The sequence below is a fragment of the Meriones unguiculatus genome, chromosome 1 (genome assembly GCF_030254825.1).
Source record: "Meriones unguiculatus strain TT.TT164.6M chromosome 1, Bangor_MerUng_6.1, whole genome shotgun sequence".
NCBI classification, from domain to species: domain Eukaryota; kingdom Metazoa; phylum Chordata; class Mammalia; order Rodentia; family Muridae; genus Meriones; species Meriones unguiculatus.
The window spans coordinates 21,415,383-21,435,702 of record NC_083349.1 but is presented as its reverse complement, the minus strand read 5'-3'; the positions used below and the strand labels follow the sequence as shown (position 1 = coordinate 21,435,702).

The 20,320-nt window shown below is 46.7% G+C and overlaps 1 protein-coding gene and 1 non-coding gene across 13 annotated transcripts in view; one reads left to right on the top strand and one right to left on the bottom strand.

Annotated features, from left to right (window-relative positions):
* Ppfia1 (PTPRF interacting protein alpha 1) overlaps window positions 1–20,320 on the top strand; it is a 78,675-nt gene that overhangs the window by 7,466 nt on the left and 50,889 nt on the right. The gene's annotated exons all lie outside the window — the stretch shown is intronic.
* On the bottom strand, window positions 6,215–6,347 carry LOC132651668 (small nucleolar RNA SNORA17). Its single transcript, XR_009589256.1, has one exon. It is a non-coding gene; the product is annotated as a small nucleolar RNA SNORA17 (small nucleolar RNA).

Genomic DNA, 20,320 nt, shown 5'->3' with positions numbered 1-20,320 from the left:
AATATGTGCCACACTAGCCACAGTGAGGCATTTTGTTGCTCTTTACCCCTTGCTTTCTCATGTTTCTGTTAGGGGTTATCTTCTTTTGCTTAGAGAAACCAATCTCTAGGGCCATCCTTCCACACATGTGTTTGTGTGTATATCTGTGCACATTCATACACACATATTTGTGCGTGTAGAGGCCCAAGAACAACCTCAGCTGTATAGTTTCTCAGTCACCATCCACCTTGTTTTTGAGCCAGGGTCTCTCACTGACCTGGAGCTTGCTGGTCAGGTCAATCTGCCTAGCTGTGGAGCTCCAGAGACAGACCTGTGTTCACATCCCTAGTACGCCCCTTCACAGCCCACACCACCATGCGTGGCTTTTTTTTTTTTTTTTTTTTTGCATGGGTCTGAGGACTGGAACTCAGGTCTTTATTCTTGGAAGGCAAGCACTGTACCAACTAAGCCACCTCTTCAGCCTTTCTGGTGGCTCTGTTGAGTTTTTGCCTTCTTTTGGCATAAGTAGTATTGCTGTTTCCTTTGCATTGGGTAGCTGGAGTATTTAGTGAGTTTAGGAAGCCTTTTGCCCATCAGCTCCACTGCAGTCCTTATTTTTAGCCACCCTAAGGGCCTGTACTTACAGTAAATGTCTTAGGGTTTTCACCTGTTCCCACCTGCCGTATCTTACACCTCTTTCCGTATTCTTTACATATTCTCTGTCCTGTCTGGATATTGCTCACTGACCTTACTTCCTCTCTCTCATCTCTTCCTCTTTCTCATCTGCTGTGTTGAATCTGCTGTTTTAGCTACTTTATATACTTTTCAGTTTTAGTGTCTGTGTGATAGGTTTTGGTGTGTGTATGTGTTAGTTGGTGCTGAGAGCTGAGACTGCTCATGCCTTACTGAGAAGCAGGAGAGCAGATGGTGTACTCTTGCTACCTACAGCAGGGGTCATGGTGAGCATGTCAGTCATCATCTGATACCTCAGCAGGTCTGGGCACCCCATGTTACCTTTCTAATCAGAACCCGAGGTGCAGGGCCCTGCCTGCCTGGCCATTTAGCTGTGGAAAGAATGCTGACTTCAGCCCCTCAGCTGTTCTGTTGGCTACTGTACAGGATGTCTCCATCCTTCCAAGTCTGTCCCCCCATGCCAGGCCAGGGGAGGACTGCATTGGGAGGTCTGGCATTGGCAAAGGTCACAGTGAGGAGGTGAGGTTGTGTGATGCTCATTCTGTGAGTTGATCATGTGCAGGTTTTTTGTTGTTGTTATTATTTTAAAAAATTACCACTTTTAGGTTTTGCTCCAACTTTAAAGTTTCAGCTGTATTTTCAATGTGGGTTTAAGTTCATTTTTACTTTTTCACAAATGCTTAAACGTTTTATATGTAGAGTCGAGAAGTAATTAGTTTTAAGTTTTAAGTTTTTTCTTGGTTTTTTTTTTTTTTTCTGTTTTGTGTTTTGTTCTGTTTTTTTTTTCCAGACATGGTTTTTCTGTGTAGCCTTGGCTGTCCTGGAAACTCACTCTTAAGACCAGGTTGGCCTTGAACTCACAGAGATCTGCCTGCCTCTGCCTCCTGGGTGCTGTGAATAAAGACATGTGCTACCACCACCTGTCCATGATTTTTTAAATGTGTATGACTGTTTTGTCTGTATGTGTGTTTATGCATCACATGTGTGCAGTTCCCTCAGAGACCAGAAGAGGGTGTTGGAACCTTTGGAACTGGAGTTAGGGATGCTTGTGACATACCCTGTAGGTGCTGGGAACAGAACCCAGGTCATGTGCTATAGCAATGAGTGCTCTTAACTGCTCAGGCATCCCTCCAGCCCTGTTTAGTTCTTTAAATAGTCTACATATGGATTCTAGTGTTTTCCACTGTGTGACCAGGGAGTGTGTAGCAACTCTAGGTCAGTGAAGTTGCAGATCCAGTGTCAGGTTCTATAACAGGATCTGTGCCACCTGATGTGTAGGAAAACCCTGGGAATTGTCTTTAAACTGTTATATTCAGGGTGTCACCATGCTTTGTTTTTTTTGAGGCAGAGGCCCATTATTTAACCCAGGCTGGCTTCAGTCTGATGGTGGGATTAGAGGCTCACACCCATAGCTTTTATTTCTACACCCAGGTGCAGTTGCCTTTCTAGTCCTTTTGAAAGTAACAATGAGGTTCTTTTTTTTTTTTTTTTTAAACCTGTCTTATTTAGAAAGCTTCAAATGGGGAGGTCTGTTCAGGGTAAATTCAGGTGGGATCCTAATTTTGCTTCTTGTCTCTTGAAGTCTGTCAGTCCTGATTGAGGAAGAAGTCTGGTGGTGCTGAGAGCACTGTGAGGAAAACTCTCTTCAAATCACAGCTCTGTGGACAGGACTGTAGCCTTTAGGGTAAGCTGGTGGCAATGTAGAGTGCTATAGGGCCTGAAAGGACAGAGCCTGGCCAGCAGGTGGTTCATCTCAGGCTAGGATGATAACGTAGTGCAGTTAGAAAAGAAGCAGTCAACATCACCATCCTAGAGAGGTTGCCATACAGGCTGAGGGGGGAGCAGATGAGCTCTGAAACATCTTGAAGAGGGGCGGTCCAAGGCTTACCTGTCCTGAAACAGGGGTTGCAGTGATGGGCCTGGGTGTGGAGGCCCAGGAGCCTTTCTGAAGCCTGGTTGAGTTATGAGTTGGCTACAGAGCTGATGATGAGCCATTGTGTGGCTCCGGTAAAGGGAGAAACAGTCAGAGGGGAGTTGGCTTCTCTTGGAACTGAGGTAGTGTCCCACCTGTGCAAGAGTTAACACCTGTCATGGTGCCAGGCTTGTAGGTGGGTTAGGGTTCAGAAGGAGTGGACAGACATGGGAGCCACTGGTTAGACGGCAGTCCTTGCTACAGCAGACATGAACCTCTGCTCTCCCTCTTAAGGATGGTATCCACTTGGGCAGAATGCACATACACACAGTGTTTGCCTGTTGCATGTGACTTATGTGTCTACCCAAGCCTGGTTCCAGTGTTAAGTGTTCAGTTTACAGCGAGTGTGACATTGCCTGCACGGCTTTAGCTAGGTGGAGTGAGGTAAGAGACACTCAGGGTTTCTGAGAAGGTTCTGTGTAGGGCTGAAGTCTCTGGGGAACACTGCTGTGCTCATCCGTTATTTGAGGGGAAGCATGTGGAAGGTAGCTTTCTGGCCCTTCACTGTCATATCTTCTCACTTGTGGTTTAAGTGCCATGTTCTCTTTTCTCCTCTTTCCCCTTCCCCCTTTTCTCTGTCTCTCTGTCTTTTAAGGCAATGTTTTATGCAGCCCAGATGAGCCTTTCTCTAATTCACTAGATAAGGATGACCTTAAACTGGGACTATGGGTATGTGCTACTGTGGATGGGACTCTGGTTTTGTCCATGCAAGCATTCTACCACACCCCCATCCCCATGTCAGGATCTTTCTAAATGTCAGCCCTCAGCTCACCCTTGTCCTCAACCTAAGCTGATTCTCAGAGCTGCACGTCACCTTCCTACCTCTGCCAACTCCCAGCTATGGATCCTGCCTGCCCTGCAGGTCTTGTTGTCTGGTAGCTTCTTTGGGGGTGTGACAACCCTCCTTCAGGCCTTTCCTGCCCTGGCCTCTGTCTGCTAGCTGCTAGCTCTGCTCAAACAATGGGGAGCAGATTTTGTTGTTGTTTTTGTTTTGTTTGTTTTGTGTGCATGTGTATGTTTTGCTGCCTCCAAAGATTTTCCAAAATATTGATGTTCCGTCTGGAGTGCAGCTCACTGGTAGAGGGCTTTGCTAGCATGTGTGAGGCCCTAGCGTCCCTCCCCAGGCTACAAAATAAACGAGCAACAGAAGTGCCACATTCTGGCTTTTGCTAAGTTGACAGCTCCTTTTGATTGAGACGGGGTCTCATGTAGCCCAGGCTGGGCTCAAACTTGCTCGAGTACATCAGATTGGCTCCTGAATCCTTCTGCCAAGACACCATGGTTTGGAGTGTTTAATTGCTTTGTGGATGAAGTGTGCCCAGGGTTACCTAGTGCTCCTGCCTTGGATTAGAGCCCTGGTTTCTCTGTGGGAAATAATACTTAAAGTTACTGTCTGGGCCTGTGCTTTTTGCTGGTCAGAAGCTAGGGGAAAAGCTGGATGTAGTGGCAGCTGTCTGTAACCCCAGCACTTGGGAGGTGAAAATGGAAGGATCCAGAAGTTCAGTCCCTTGGCTACACAGGGACCTTGGGTCAGCCTCGCTATATGAGACTCTGTCCAAAAGTAAAGCAAAACAAAAATATTATACACATAAAATGAATAGTTTTACTAATAAAATGATCCAGTAACCCTTTGAATGAAGGTTTTCTTTCCTTTTTCTTTGAGATAAATCTCTCTAGCCTATGAACTTCATAGTTAGTCTTCCAGCCTCAGCCTCCTAAGCACTGTGATTATAGGTGTACACCATTGTACCTAGCTAACTGAGGATTTTTTATCAATTGGGGGGAGCTGAGAATAAATATATCTTAAGAATGTACAGTTGAAATAATAATTTTTTTGGAAACGCCCCTCCCCACTGGGTTTTAAAGTAATTTGATTTAGCATTGCCACACCAACAAAATAATTACATTTTTGATACATAGTTAAGTGTATTTATTCTTATTGTGTAAAAATTATTATAATTGCCAATTGTGTGTATGAGTGAATCAGAGGACAATTTTCTGGGTTCAGTTCTTTTCACCATGAATTCTGGGGATCAAATTCAGGTTATCAGGCTGGATAGCAAGTACCCATTCACTGAGCCATCTCCCCAGCCCAATTAATTAATTTTTTCAACTTTTTATTGGTTCTTTCTGACTTTCACATCATGCACTCCAGTTCTACCTAATCCCTCTTTCCAGTGGTATCCATCCTTGCAGGCTTCCCTGCAACTCTAGCTGTAGTATGTCACGGTGTGACACACGGTATACCCTTTGGTCTATACTTCTGTGCTTACAAATGTTCATTGTAGTGGCTCATTGGTCTTATATGAGTCTAGTATTGAGTGAGGCTCAATACTGGAGCCTCACTGGGACTTCTGTAGGAGATCTTGTTGTTGCTCTGTGTCATGGAGATGCTGTAGTTTTAGATCTGTAGTACCAGCCCCTTCATGCACTCTAGCAGTTCATCGATGGGATGATGTTGTGAGTGGGCCAAATCAAAGCCATGGATTTGGGCTTAAGAGGTATCTGAGCTAGTTATCCTGCTTTCAGGCTGGCTCACTTGCAACCCCCACAACCAGGGCCAGCTCTACCCTGCTGCCCAAGCAAGGTACAGGCCCTGCTTTCCTGAGTGTTGCAACCAGTGAGGGACAGGGCCAGCTCTCCTGCCTGCTATAGGTGGCAAGGGATGAGGACATCGCCCTTGTCAGAGCCACTTCACAGCAGACAAAAGGCAGGGCCAGCTTACCTGCAACCTCCACATCTGGGATCAGCTCTACTGTGCTGCCCAGGAGAGGTGCAGGGCCCAAAGAATAGGGCCAGCTGTCCTGCTCTCATGACTCCAGCTCTCCTGTCTGCTGCAGGTAGTGAGGGATGAGGGAGAGGAGGATGGTCTCTCCCTTGTCCATGCCACTGCATGGGATATAAATAGCAGGGCAGGCTTACTTGCAACCCCTGAAATGTGTGTGTGTGTGTGGCCATTCTCCCAAGTATTGCAGCTGGCTAGGGGCTTTCAGGACCCCAAGGCCAGCTCTCTTATGATGTCCAGGTGTGGGCTGGGGCCAGCTCTGCACAGCCTTCAGACATTAACATATCCCCAGGCAGCAGCGTAGGTCAGGGATGTCTGCCTGGCCTTTGGTGGTAACAGACCCCCTGGCTCCTGCAGAGTCACAGACCCAGACGTGACCCCAGTGGCAGCACAGGCCAGGACCTTACCATGGTCCCAGGTGCCATCTCTGGCTACTCACATCAGGTTCTTCCTCATTACCCTTTATTATCCCCAGTTCTGCTTCTCTTCATTGTGTCCACATCTTTCTGTGTCTTTTTCTCTTACTTGCCATGAGTGTCTGGGGTCATCTCAGGAGTGCTATGCCCCACTCATGCATTATGACACTGGGCAGGGGGTCATCTCAGGCATGGTCTGCCTGGTGGACCTCTTAGGCTCACATCTGCCTAGGACTGGCAGGGTTCTTTGGCTAGCTCCCTGCCTTGGGAGCCCATCTGGGGCTACCCAGCATGCAAAAAAGGGCTAGCTCCCTGTTTGGGCCTGTGGTGCCAGATTGGTGGGTTGTCTTAGGCTTGCTTTTTTCAGGGAGTGTTTGGCTACTAATCATTCAGGTGCTCACATGTCAGAACACTAAGCATAGACATAGTCCTCTCTCTTCTCTGCCACTTACTAACACACATGTGACACAGCAGCCACACCTGCAATACATCTAGGGGCAGTTTTGTTTTTTGAGGCAGTCTCTTTATATAGGGGACTCTAACCCCCCTCTCCCCTGTTGTGGAACTCACTATGTAGATTTATGCTAGGCTGACCTCAAAACTCACAGGGATCTACCTGCCTTTGCCTCCTGAGCACTGGGGTTAAAAGTGTGCTGTCTTGGAATTTCCTTATTCTTCTCTGAAGCCTTATGAGGCAGGCCTCCTCTCTCTCTCTCTCTCTCTGTTTTTTTTTTTTTTTTTAGCATTCTGGTCTTTCAAGCTCCTGTCAGAGTGTTCCAATCAGTTTTCCTTATTGCATTCCAGGGCTTCTCTAGCCTGTAGCTTCAGACCCTTTCCCATGCCTCGCACAAACCAGGTTCAAAGGCCTTAGAATCACATGGTCAGGTTTAGCAGCAACAGTCCCCCTTGTTGGTACCAGTTTTCTATATTAGTTACTTTCCTTGTTTCTGTGAGCAGGTAACAAAAGCAATTTAAGGGAGGAAATGCTTATTTTGACTTACAGTTTAAGAAGGTCCAGTCCATAAAGTCAGGAAGGTCATGATGAAGCCAGAGTCACCTGACACCTTACACCTGTAAGCAGAAAGCAGAAGATGAATTCAGCTGGCTTCCTGCTTTTTCCATTTTTATTCGGTATGGAATAAAAATACCATAAATATACCAGATGGAGCATCCCACATCCTTAATTAAACCTCTCAGAGGTACGTCTGTTAGCTGACCAAATTTTACAGAGTTGACAAGACCATCAGAGAGGCATATGTAGTATATGTCTTACAAGGCAGAACTGTATAGGACGCCTACTGAGCAGCCTTGTCTCACTGTCTGGACAGGTAGCTGTGGTTTCAGGTGATCTGTCCTGCGTAGTTAGTGGTAATGGGCCTTATTGAGGTTCCAACTTCAGAGATGTGGACAAAATGTTTCCACTTTTGTGTTTGTTTTTTTTTTCCCACTACAGCTAAAACAAGGGTTTGGCTGGAGCTGGCAGGCTGTGGGCTGAGGCCTTCTTGGCAGGGGTGGGCCCAGTGGAGTTCAACTTTTTGCTTTTCACAGAGTCTCATTCTTATTCTGAGGAGGAAATTTCATTTTACTCCAAAAATAAATTTGGAAGCTTGAAGCATATCCTGCATTCCCATGTTTTTCTGCTTTGCAGATGGGCTGATCACCCACTGGCCTGTGCAGCTTAAACTGTGGCAGGGCTAATATAGATGTTGCTTTCAAGTGGTGGGGGTGGCATGCTGCAGTCCAGTCACGCATAGGAAAACTAAAATGCTGTTTGCCAGGAGTCAGTACTCTTGAACAGTTGGTCTCTGGAACTCCCAAGCTATCCTTTCCCTCCATTCCAGAAACAGTGGGTCAGATGGTGAAAGAGGAAGTCCTGCTGAATGGTTTGGAGTATCAACTTGAAGAATCTGATGCAGCACTTCTTTTATGCAAACTAAAATGCAAAGAATTTTCTTAGTGACTGAACTGGAGATCCAGTTGCTAGAGGGACCTAAAAGCAATCTGTATGGAGTTCTGCTTTGCTATATGGCTCTGCCCCATGCCTTTATCACAGTATTAAGTTCAAGTCCAGAAAGACCTGTTTCTTGTGCTATTTGAAAGTGTCCTATAAATACTTAAGTGTGTTTCCCTTTTAATAATGATGGAGAATAATTGGCATTCATAGTTCAAAAAGTATGCCTTGCCATGTGTCTCACCGTATCCAGCCATCTCCAAGATACACCCCACCCTACTCTTTTTCCCTTGAGACACCCAGGTCAGGGGGAGAGGACACAAATGTGTCCTCATGCAGGAGGATGTCTGCCTCCTTGTCTCCTATGTTAGGACACTCATTTTTGAGCTTTGAATTCTCTTATCCGTATTATCATGGATAGTGGCTTCTGGTTTCAGTCTAGCAAGCACTTGTTTGTCTGCTGTGAGTTCAGCACACCCTGTGCTTGGTATGTGGGTACTTGGGAAGATAGGGGTCTACTGGTTGACGGCCATTGCCTCTGAGCCTGTTTAGCCTCCAATGCTTATAACAATGCTCTAACAGGCTGATGGCACATCACAGAGGAGGACATTGCCTGTGGCATGTCTGATCTCCTGGGACTGGTGTTACAGATAGTATATGGTCAGTTTTAAATTTAGCTTGTGTTTGTGTCTCTCTGTGTGTATGTATATAGGTACATGTCATGTCCTAAGTGTGGAGGTCAGTGGACAAGTTGTAGGAGTCAGCTCTTTCCTTTTACTAGGTGGGTTCTAGGCTTGCTGGCAAGTGCCTTTCTATAGCTACTGTGCTACCCTGCCTGCCCATGGCCACCTTTAAAATTAGCCTATGTTATGTATATGTATAATATAGTATTATCTATATAATAGGTCTATGACATCTTCATAAATAAGTGTAGTTTATTTTTATCATTCACTTCATTGCCATCCCTCAATTTCCTTCCCTTTTTACTGATACCCTTCTTTCTTGCTAGTGGCTCTGCTTTCTTTTTTTGTTCTTTGTTGGTTTTTGTTGTTTTGTTTTGGTTTTTGAGACCAGGGTTTCTCAGTGTGTAGCTTTGGCTGTCCTGGAACTCACTCTGCAGACCAGGCTGGCCTTGAACTCACAGAGACCCACCTGCCTCTGCCTCCTGAGTGCTCAAGTTAAAGTCATATGCCACCAATGCCCAGCTACATCTGTTTTTGCGCCTCTGCTTTCTAACTGCTGTCTTATTTCCCATCAGTCAACATTTAGTCCTTGGTGATTGAATGCATTGACTGCAACTGTGACACATTTTAAGATGACTGAAATTGCTGCAACAACAGAGAAAGTCGAGGTGGTGTTTGAGAATGTCATGTCAGCCAGCCCTAGTTTGTATGTCGTGGTGGACATATTTCTTCCTCATCTCTCCCTTCGCTGTTTAGAGTGGCTGAAGTGCTCAAGTGTAGTGTCTGAAATCTGCAGGCCAGCCAGGCTCTGTACAGATGGCCTGTGGAGTTAGTAGTTAGCTGAAGGCCTTTGAGGAGGACTGTTGTCTGTGAAGAAAGGCTGTGGGCCATGTGGCCCTGTCTCCTTGTGAAGGGGCTGGAGAAGGTGCTGGTCTGGAGCTCGAGCCCTGTGTTGCCAATGACACTGCTGGGTGCAGGGGTCTAGTAGCTGCCTCTGTAGTAGTCCTTCTCTTCAGGGTGACCAACCTTTGCTGCAGAGGATGGGAGAATACATGGTTGGAGTAGGAGCTAGTTCTCAGGGCCACATGCTGCTCTTTGGGGCTGGACTCCACATAGAAGGGGGCTCAGATGCCACATGCCATAACACAGCACAGAAGTGAGGCATACTTTTTGGCTACTTTATCTGGGTTCTTAAATCTACCATCCTTCTCCACCCCTAATACCTTCTAACACCCCAACACCAGGTAGGAAAGAAAGAAGGTTGGAGGGGAGGAGTGTTGTTGAGATCTTTTTAGACTACTCTCTGCTGAGTAGGGATGTAGTTTCTTGTGCAAGGTCTGATCTTCATAGTTACAGTAGCCAGCAAACCAGCGATAGCAGTCTGGGTGGGGGCAGCAGGGAGAGCAGCAACCACCCTCTTTTTTTTTCTTTGGAGCACCCCATCTCTCTGGGTTCTGGCATTTATACCCTCTTAAGAGTTCCCAGAATTAAGCTATCTGCAGCTGGCAAAGATCAGGCCTCTGCTAGTGCATGAGGTAATCATAGTTAATAGCTGTGGACAAATTAAAGCAGCCCCATGTCCGACATCTGGGATTAAAACAAAACAAAATGTAGTCACATAATTGGGTTTTTAAGGAAACCTAAACTCCCACTACATAGAAGCAGCTTAGCTGAACTGTGACAGGCCTGCAAATTTATGGAGAGTGGATCAGCATTCCTCATACAGTGGTGAACCCCATTCTTCACTGAGATTGTCGGGAAACTTGCCAAGTCCCCAGTGGACTGCCATCTTTCCCAGAATTTTGTCACATCACTGCCCTTGTTACTTTCACTCTTGTCTCTGATGGTCCTTTCTTCACAGACAAGCATGGTCATCTGTGTGACCATACTGGTAATGACTAGAATACAGGCACTAGACTGGGGAGTGTACACTCCATTTTTTTTTCTTGTGCAAATCATAGAAATACCTGTTCTAAAAAAAGTTAATCAGTGAATGAAGAGCCTGCTGGGAAGGACATGGCTGTGGGCAGCCCTGCATGCCTTCCACCTGTGTGTCTGCGCTTCCATTTATGGAGCTGCAGTTCCTCTGTGCAGGGCCGTCTGGGAAGAGCTAGGTAGAAGTCGGCTATCCTAATGTGTATCTGCCCTGCCTGGACAGTAGACATCAGAATGATTGACCTGGACACTGCTGGTACAGGGCAGAGCCTCTGGGGTATGAGCCGGTAGCTTGCTAACTTCATGTGGAGATTGTACTTTTCTGTGCTTCAAGACACTGGCATAGTCCTTAGTTGTAAGTTAACTCTAGAGACTGGTCATACACATTTCAGTCTATTGCATAAAGAGGTGATGACACAGAACACTGAGGTAAAGACTGTCAGCTTTTTGAGGACAAGTGTCTAGAGTTGTTCTTATAACCATCAGTTTTACTGTTGTTGCTCATTTAAAGATGTGGGCTCACCAGGTGGTGGTGGCGCACTCCTGCACTCAGGAGGCAAAGGCCAGCATGGTCTACAGAATGAGTTCTAAGACAGCCAGGGCTACACAGAGAAACCCTATCTCGGGGTGGGGGAGGAAGAGGGCTGTAGGTAGGCCACTAGTCAGCAACAGCCTCACATTAAGATAGGAATAGAGGAGCTGGTGTCTTCATCATGGCTCCCTGCTGTACTGACTCCCCGATACAGCAGGCCTCCCGAGGTTTCTCCACTTCAGGAAAACCTCTGCTGAAAGAATTGAGGGGTGTGTTGGGGAAAAAGAATTGAGGGGTGTGTTGGAAAAAAATTGAGGGGTGTGTTGGGGAAAAATGTTTGCTTGAAAGTATGAGGACCTGAGTTCAGTTCCCAGGACCCATATAAAAAACTGGGTGTCATGAGGATCTTCCGGAAGATACAGGTTCAATTTGCAGCACCCACTTCGCAGCTCAGAGGTATTTGGAACTCCTGTTTCAGGGGATCTGCTGTTTTCTTCTGGACTTCACACAGACATACATACAGACAAAACATCCATACTTCAATAATGATAATAAAAACAAAAACTGGGTCTGATTATAAAAACCAAGGTGAACAGCTTCTGAGGCATGACACCAAAGGTTGACCCCTCCACATTGCCCTCTACATTGCACACGCACATTATAATCACACAGCTCATTATAATCACTTACGCTTCCATACACAGGAACATGCATACCCACACACCATATACATTATAAAGCAGAATTGAAGGAAGAAGTGGCTGTCCTTGGGAAGTGCTGGATGCAGCAGAGGGTGCAGTCAGAGGCAGAGCAGTTAGCCCAGCATAATGAACTCCCCAGTACTGCAAAAGCAAGAACTGGCCTCCCTAGCATCTTCCAGAGTCTCCTCATCATTGTCTTCTCTGCTCATCCCTTTTCTCCCTGCTGGTACTCTAGGCTCTTTTCATCATCTGACCTCTACTTGCTGCCCAGAAGGTATGAAAGACAAATCAAACCTTGCTCAACCTTATTTCCCAACTCCTTATTTCTGTTCTTCTTACCTCTGCTTGCTCTTCCTCCCTAAGTGCTACATTGTAGTTCCTTGCCTGCCCCTTTGCTCACAGCCTGTGGAAAACCTCGCTTCCACAGTACCCCCAGCCCCAGCCCTGCCCTCTGTAGGTTGGAGGCCAAGGCCCAGACTGCTTGTGCCCCTGCTGCCCGTAGGGCTGGTGCCTGTGCTGTTGATGCCTTCCATGCCATTTGCTGTACTCCACCTTCGATTGATTGACTGATGGCACAGGGATATACTTGGTAACCCAGTTGGGCTGAACAAACCTGTCTGCATGCTGCCACCACACAGAGCTTCATTACTCTGGTTTTTAAGAGTGCCTCAGCTGCAGGAAAGACAGAAATGAAGTATTAGGATCAAGTGTATATTGAGACTAGTGTTGGAGTATTTAAAAAAAAAAAAACTCTTACTTACATTTTTTTTATATTTCTTTCTCTCTACTCCACCCCATCCCTGCCAACACCCCAACACCAGGTAGGAGAGAGAAAGGGTTAGTGGAAGAGGGGCGAAGTTCTCTTAGCTGCTTCCTGCTATTTAGGGTCATCAGATTCCTTGGAGCCAGTTCAATCCTCTAGGAGATTTCCAACTTCTTGTTTCACTGCATCAGCAGCAACCAGGAGCTGCAGGGGGGAAGTAGCACCAGCCTTGTTCTTTCTTGGAGCTCCTCCACATTTTCTGGGCTTTGGCAATTATTCTCTCTCCAGAGTCCTAAGATTTAAACTATCTGCAGCTGGCAAAGAGCTCCTCTCTGAGCCCACATGAGGCAAATAGTTTGCTTCTGTGGACCATCTGAATCAGTCTCACATGCCACACCTGGGATTAAAACAAAAACATAGTTATATCCACAACAGACTAGCCTTGCAGGGGCAAAAGAAATCACAAGACACCTGGTAGGCGGTCAGCATCATGCTGCTGACGAAGCTATTGGTTGTCTAAGAAAACAGCCCCTTCTTTCTGTTATCTTCCTGCCCCTCAGCCTCACTCTGCTTCATGCAGTTTACATCTTGGATCCTCAGCCTGCTTTCTAACATCTGTCAGGAAAGTTCATGGTTGACACTTCTGTCATCTGTATACTTGGGTGCTGACGCGGTGGCAGATTTAATGAGAACTAATGAAAAGTGTCTCACTACACCTCCTAGACACTCATGGCTTTGGTCATGGTGGAAACTTCCTGAAGGCAGCAACAGACACTACTGACCCAGAGACCTTTGTACTTCTCCGAGCTGCCAGAGTCTGTCTTCCCATTTGTGAAGTGAGGTACCTGGCTGGGTTACTGAAAATAAATGTCATAAAATCTGTGAACTTATTTGAAAACAAAAACGGGCTGGAGAGATGATTCAGATGTTAAGAGCACTGGCTTTGTTCTAGAAGAGCTGCGTTCAATTCCCAGTACATTCATGCTGGCTTACAACACAGGGATCTGATGCCTTTTTCTTCCTTTACTGGCACTGCACACATGTGAAACGCAGACATATGCAGGCAAAACACCTATGTACATAATTTTTTTTAAATGGACAAAAAAACCCAGTTAAGTGTAGATTTATTGTAACGTATCCTTCCTTCCTTCCTTCTCTTTTCTTTTCTTTCTTTTTCTCCTTGTTTTTCTCGACAGGTTTTCTCTGTGTATCCCTGGTTGTCCTGCAATCACTCTATAGACCAGGCTGGCCTAAAACTCACAGAGATTTGCCTGTCTCTAATTCCCCAGTGCTGGGATTAAAGGTGTGTGCTACCATCGTCTGGCTGTAATTTTTATCTTATGGACACTTCGCTTATTATCTTTGTCCGTTTTCTTTTTGCTTAGTAAATTTTGAATTAACAGGGCTCATGCCTATAATCCTAGCTCCCTTCAGGAGTCTGAAGGGAGAGAATCACTGCGTTCTAGACCAATGCAAGCTCAAATAAATCCTTCCTTCCCTCCTTCTCTTCTCTCCTTCTTTCCTTCCGTCCCTCCCTTCCTTCTTTGAAGCAGGGTCCCATGAAGCCCATGGTGGCTTCATACTTTGAACTCTTACTTCTTCTTCTACACTGCTGCCACCATGCCTAGTTTCCTTAGTACTGGGGATGAAGCCAGACTTTATGCATGCTAGGTAGACTCCCCCAGCTGAGCCATAGGCAGCCTCTCATTCTTGAGTTTTTGATTCTGTTGCCCAGCTTAGTGTTACCACAAAGTAAGATAGAATTTTTAGAAAGGTGCCTTTGATTAGATTTGTGCTCTGTTTGTTTCAAGACGCTACTTGTTAAGTTACAGGGAAAACTGCTTGTGATGTAGCATGCTTGTTAAGCAGGTTTATGAAGCCTAAGCACTCAGAACCTACATTGGAGGTTCAGGATGAACATGTCACAGTGACATCAGACGTCAGGGGTGAAATTGATTAGCTCATACGAGGACACTTAAACTTTGCTAGGTGCTTAGCTAGGGTTTGGCCTTTGGCAGCGCAGCATCCTTTTTGGGAATGCAGTAAAATGCTTGTGGTGCTATGGTAGCTGCAGGTGAAGCCCATGTCATCTGAGTGCCTCACAGACAGACAGGAGGTCAGTGCACGAGCTGAGGGTCAGCTTCACAAACAGGACGTTGTGGCAGCATCAACATCAGGGGTGGAGTGGGAACTGGGCTCCCTGGATGAGTACAGGGAAGCTGTGGGAGGAGGGCTGAGACAGGAACAGAAGAGGCCTGGAGGGCTGGGAGCTCTTAAGAGGCTGGTTACCTTTAGGGCTTTAGTGGGCCCTCTGAGAACTTGTGTGGGAGGGTTATGATGGGCAGTTTGCATAAGCAAAGAGATGCCTGTGTGGGGCTGGGAGTTGGGGCGTGTCCAGACTCTTCCTGGCTTGACAATGGCTCTTTCTTCTTATCTTTCCCACCAATCACTTATGTCTTTTTATGTCTTTTCCGGTAGGCAGTCATTCTTGTTAGGAAAAAACTTCATGAACAAGCATCCAGGGCCTTTCAAGTTCAGCTACATTATTTCATACAGCTTGAGCTGTGTGATCTTGAACACTGGAGCATTTGTGTTTCCTAGGCTGTCAGCAGATAGTCAGGAAATGCTGTAATGCAGCTGGCCATATGGGGGTGCATATGTTTCTCAGTGCCAGGAGAACTCTCTAGCAAGACACCTTTCACTTCTGGTTTTTTCACTTAACCTTCCATTCATTCTGGAATACCTCTGACCCAGTGCATCTAGAGGCATGAGCAGAAACTGTGGCCTCAAGCACTTTTGCCTGGGATGGCTGAGGTGTGTCATCTGTGTCTTCTGTATTTGTTACAATGCGGGATAGCCTGTTCTGTATCCTCTCCCGCTTAGTAGCAGCTTTCAACACCCCTTCCCCCAGGACTTCCTCCCTTATCCCACAGGTGCAGTATCTGGAGATCCCCGTGTGTCAGGATGCTACTCTTCTGTCTGCATGGACACCTGCAGGCCAGAAGAGGGCACCAGAGCTCATTATAGATGGTTATGAGCCTCCATATGGTTGCTGGGAATTGAACTTAGGACCTCCGAGTCATTTCTCCAGCCCCCAGGGTGATACTCTTCAGTGAGCTTAGCAGGAGGCATCCAAAGTGACTCTTGTAGCAGTGCAGTTGCTCAGTGCAGGGTGTCAAGTCTGTCTTGTGTGCACCTGCCCCTGATGCTCAGCCTTGGGAAGTGGTGTCATGGTGTTCAGTATCTGGATGTTTCTGGAGATCTGCTGACCTGTAATTTGAAGTGGTTCTCAGTTGGTGACAGATGTGAGACTGTGACAGGAATTATGTGTTTGGTCTTTGCCCTGGTTATTTTCCTCCCTAAAATTCTCCAGAGTGATAGGAACAACTTTTGTGGGTTACAAGTGATTCTGAATGCCCACCTCATTTCAGCTTGGGGCTAGGTACCAGGAAGTTCAAGATAGCCCCAAGGGTTTGGGGATCTCAGTCCCACCTCTGCCCTAGCCTCTAGGGAGGAGAGATTGACTAGAGGCCGGTGATAGCATTAGCCTGCCTGGGCCTTAAAGCCTCAGTGAAAAGTAAAAGACAGGAGATGGGCATGGTGGTGCGCACCTTTTTTCCCAGCACTCAGGAGGTGGAGGCAGGTGGGTCTTTGAGTTGAAGGCCAGCCTGGTCAGGACAGCCAGGGATACAAAGAGAAAACCTGAGTCAAAAACAAAACAAACAAACAAACAAACAAAAAACAACCCCCTCCCCACCACCACCACCAAAAAAAAACCCCAAAACAAAAGGTAGGGTGAATAAATATCCAGGTAGCTGAACATGGGAGGTGCAGGCCTGAAGAGGATGTGGAGGTGCCTCTCCTTACAAATCTTGTTCTTGAGGCACTCTGGTCTGGTAGCTGTGGTCACCCTTCATCATGGCCTTTATAATAAGAGTAGTGGGCAGATGTAAGCCAGCACTCCCCCTGAGTTCTATGGGCTACTCCAGCAAGTGACCCAGATGTGAGGAGTGGCCTGCAGAAACCCTCAACATACAGGGCAGAACGAACCTGGAGTTGTGATGCTACCTACCTTCAAGGGGCTAGGGTGTATATTCTTGCGGGGTAGAGCACACGTGGGATCTGATGCTGTATCTGGGTAAGCCATGTACAGTCAAATGGAATTGGGAACCTAGCCAGTGTGTCAGTGTGTGAATACCCCCTGCCTGGTGTGGGAAGTGTTGAGTGGTGTATTCGTGTGTGTGTGTGTGTGTGTGTGTGTGTGTGTGTGTGCGTGCAGGAAGAACTCCTTGGGTTTTCCTGTCTTCACTGGCCAATGAGGCCAGCATTATGTCATTTTACCAGAGGAATGGTAAGTTACTCAGTCCTTGCCTGCGGGTTGGCATCAACCTGTCAGGCCCACAGAGCTGTAGATACTGCTATTTCTTACACCCACATGCTGTTTTGTGCTTAGTGTTCCACTGCTGCCAGCATCACAAGGCATGACCACTGAGTTAGGACATGGGCAGCAATTTGGGAGGCATATGCTCAGGGACTGGCTTGGTGTCCCACAGGCACAGCAGACACTTCCTTTGCAAGATAGAATGTCACAGGGTGCCCAGATGGCTCACCTAAAGGTCACATTGTCAAGCGAAGAAAAACAGTTGCATTTGTTCTGCAGGGAAATTTAAAGCATGTGGTAGTGCTATAGGCACAAGAGTATGTGTCCTATGTGGAAACAGCGTGCAGTTGGAATGTGCTGTCTTTCCTCTGACTCCTGTGTACCTCAATCAGCCTGAAAGGTTGAGGTGGAAGCCATTGCTGGTCTGTGGTCTGAGGTGAGACCAGAGGAGGAGCTGCCTGTCAGACTCCTGCAGTGAGCATGGGCAGTGATGTGCATGTGATGGCTAAGAAGAGTCAACTTTTAATACCAAATATAACTCACTTTAGGCATATGGTTGTTTGCTGGTCTATATAGATAGTATTTCACTCTGTCCCTAGTGCCGCAGAGAGCTTTAAAAAGGGGAGATGCTGCAAATCAAGAGAATTTATTCTGGCATTCAAACGAATTAAGCATATCCTGTATGTGTGTGCATGTGTTTAGAAGTAGTGAGGCAGCCAGGCATGGTGGTGCATACCCGTGATCCTTGCCCTTAGGCTGAGATAGGAAGAGCAGGAGTTCAAGTCATTCCCTGCTACAAAGTGAGTTTGAGACCAGCCTGGACTCCATGAGCCATTTGTTTCAGAAACCAAAACACACAGAAAAGGAAAGCAAAGAAGAAAAAGAGGGTAAGGCAGCTGTCTAGGTGCTGGGCTGTGGGACTAGACCATCAGTCTTGTAGCTGAGTCAGTGCAGAATGTTGTTGCTCCCTCATACACAAACATATATGACTATATATGGCCTTTAACTTTCTCCTCAAAACATAACAAGTCTTTTGCTGTAAGTTATAACTGCATTGGAGAGTGATGGACAGTGAAGTTAATGTGTGTTCAGTTCTCTGTGGTTGGTGGCAGTGGCACTGACAGAGCACATATTCTCTGACCTGGTCCATTTCTGGTTGTGTGGCATACGAGAGTAAGTATTGCTTCAGTAATGTTTAAAGTATGATTTCTGTTGTCGTCAGAGAATCTGAGCTATAATGCGTGTTCTTTAAAAATTAGTGTAGTACCCTAGCTCTGCTATAAGACACATTGGAATTAGCTGAGGATGACTGCACAGATCCCACATGTTGGCACACACAGTCACACCAGCTCCTTAGGAACAACAAAAAAAGAAAGATGTTGGCTCATCAGAATGACCACTTATCAGGAGTGAGGAAATGTCTCAGCTGCTTATTCTAGACCTTTGGTTAGCCATAGGCCAAGGCCACACCAAGGCTTTCAGGGCTGGCTCACCCAGAGCTGTTTCAGGTGAGGAGTCCAGAGTATGTTCTCCTTAGCTGCTATGCCAGAAGTTGAGAAAGGAGTATGTTCAGCAGCCTGAGCGCTGTGTTTGAAAGCGCCTGGCCCTTCTGTTCTGCTTGGCAATCTGACTGGTTGTTTTGCTTCTGTCTTTTGTGTTTGCTGTGCTGAGCTTGAGTCCACATTCAGTTTTTTTTTGTTTTAATGTTTATTTATTATTGTATGTGTATGAATGTTTGTATGTGTTTAAGTACACTGCTTACATGCCTAGTGCCCTCAGAGGCTAGGATTGGGTACCAGATCCCTTGGAACTGAGAGTTTCTAGGACAGGTGTAAGTACGTCACTGTGTGGATGGGTGCTGAGAACTGACCCCAGGTTCCCTGAAAGAGCAGCCAATGTTCTTAACTGCTTAGCCACCTCTCTAGCTCCCATAGTTAGGTTTTGATGGGTCAGTTTAGGCCTTAGCATGCAAGTGAGATAAAGCCAGCTCCAGAAGACAATTCGGGCCTGTGGCCATCAATGGGCCAGCATCTAGTGCAGGTTGAGAGGAGAGACTGAGATCCTGGGATTCTGAGGGGTACCAAACCTAGAGAACAGTTTTTTAGCTGTGAAACCCTCAATCTGGGCTTTTCTTGAAGACTTGTTAGCACAGATTAATCATCGCAAGTGCAGACTAGAGATCCAGAGTGGTCTCCAGAGTGATGGCAACTGGTGCCACATGTGTTGGGAGACTCTTGTTTGGAGAAAATGCTGCCACTGCCGCAAAGAAGGATGTCCTGAAGGGACTTCAGTGGCTTCATCTCCATGAATGACAAAGCCAGCCAATGTATCTTCAGCCAGTTACCTGGGTTCTCCCAGAAGCTGTGACTCACAAGGTGCTACACGAAGGGGTTATGGGCCTCCTGATAAGCTAATGACCAGCAGTGCCACTGCCTAGCAGTCTAACGGCACATATGGCTCATTCTTGTGGAATTGTGCAGTCTTGGACCCTGGCTAGAATGAGGAATCTTCAGTGTATTTTGTAGGTAAATAAGCCTGAATAAGGAACTTGTGTGATGTACGTAAGATCACAAAGGCCTGTTTCCAACATGGAAGGGTCGTGAGCTACCTAGGGAAGCTTTCAAAACAAGCCAGGTATAACCATCACAAGTGGTAACTCAGGAGGATGAGGCCTAGGAGTTTAAAAGGTAGCTTTTCTGCACAGGCCATCTCTACTGTATAGGCCATGTCCTATCACCTGAAAACCAGGGGTTGGTGTGGTCTGTGGAAACCAGAACCCAGTCAGATGGTGTCAAGTTTCTACTAGGCAGCATCTCCTTTGAGGGTGGTATCTTTTGTGCCATCACCATCATTTGTGGGCATTGCACACTTGCTAGGCAGACCTGGGTGGCAGGCATTCTGTTGTGGAACTAGGCTTCTTCCTCCTGCAACACCTAGGCTAGCAGGAAGGTGCACAGAGTCTGGCTTTGCTAGCTCCCAGCAGGGGAAATTGAGGAAAGCCTCTGTAGGAAGTGCCTAACCTCTGAACTGCAGGGTGGCAGCAGCTGCTCTGGAGTAGGTAGATATGTGGATCTGAGGCAAAGGACCAATATGAGGTCATGTTCAGAGAAGGAACAAGGACAGTGTGAAGGGATGTGGGCTTCCCTGTGGCAGCCTGCTGGTTTTGAGGCAGTGATGATAGCAGGGGCCACCACTGTTCTATAGTTGGAGGGCTCATGCTGCCTGGCAGTGAGGATTTGTGAGGGACCCATGCACATGCTTAGGATCATGTTCAGTTGCATAGAGGTGTCAGTGCTTCTCACTGGTACAAAGGAGCTTTGTCACTGACCCTCTATCACAGGGTGTTTGTGAAGAAATCTAAGCAGGGGAGTGTCAGGGTTTTGTTTCAGAAAAACGACAAATTTGGAAGAAGGGAGACTCAGGGAACTAGGCAGCTTTATAGTAGAACAAGCAGACATGGTGGCTTGATGGAAGAGCTAGGCTCTGGGAAAGAGTTCCAGAAGATATGTGTAGGAGGTATAATCAACCA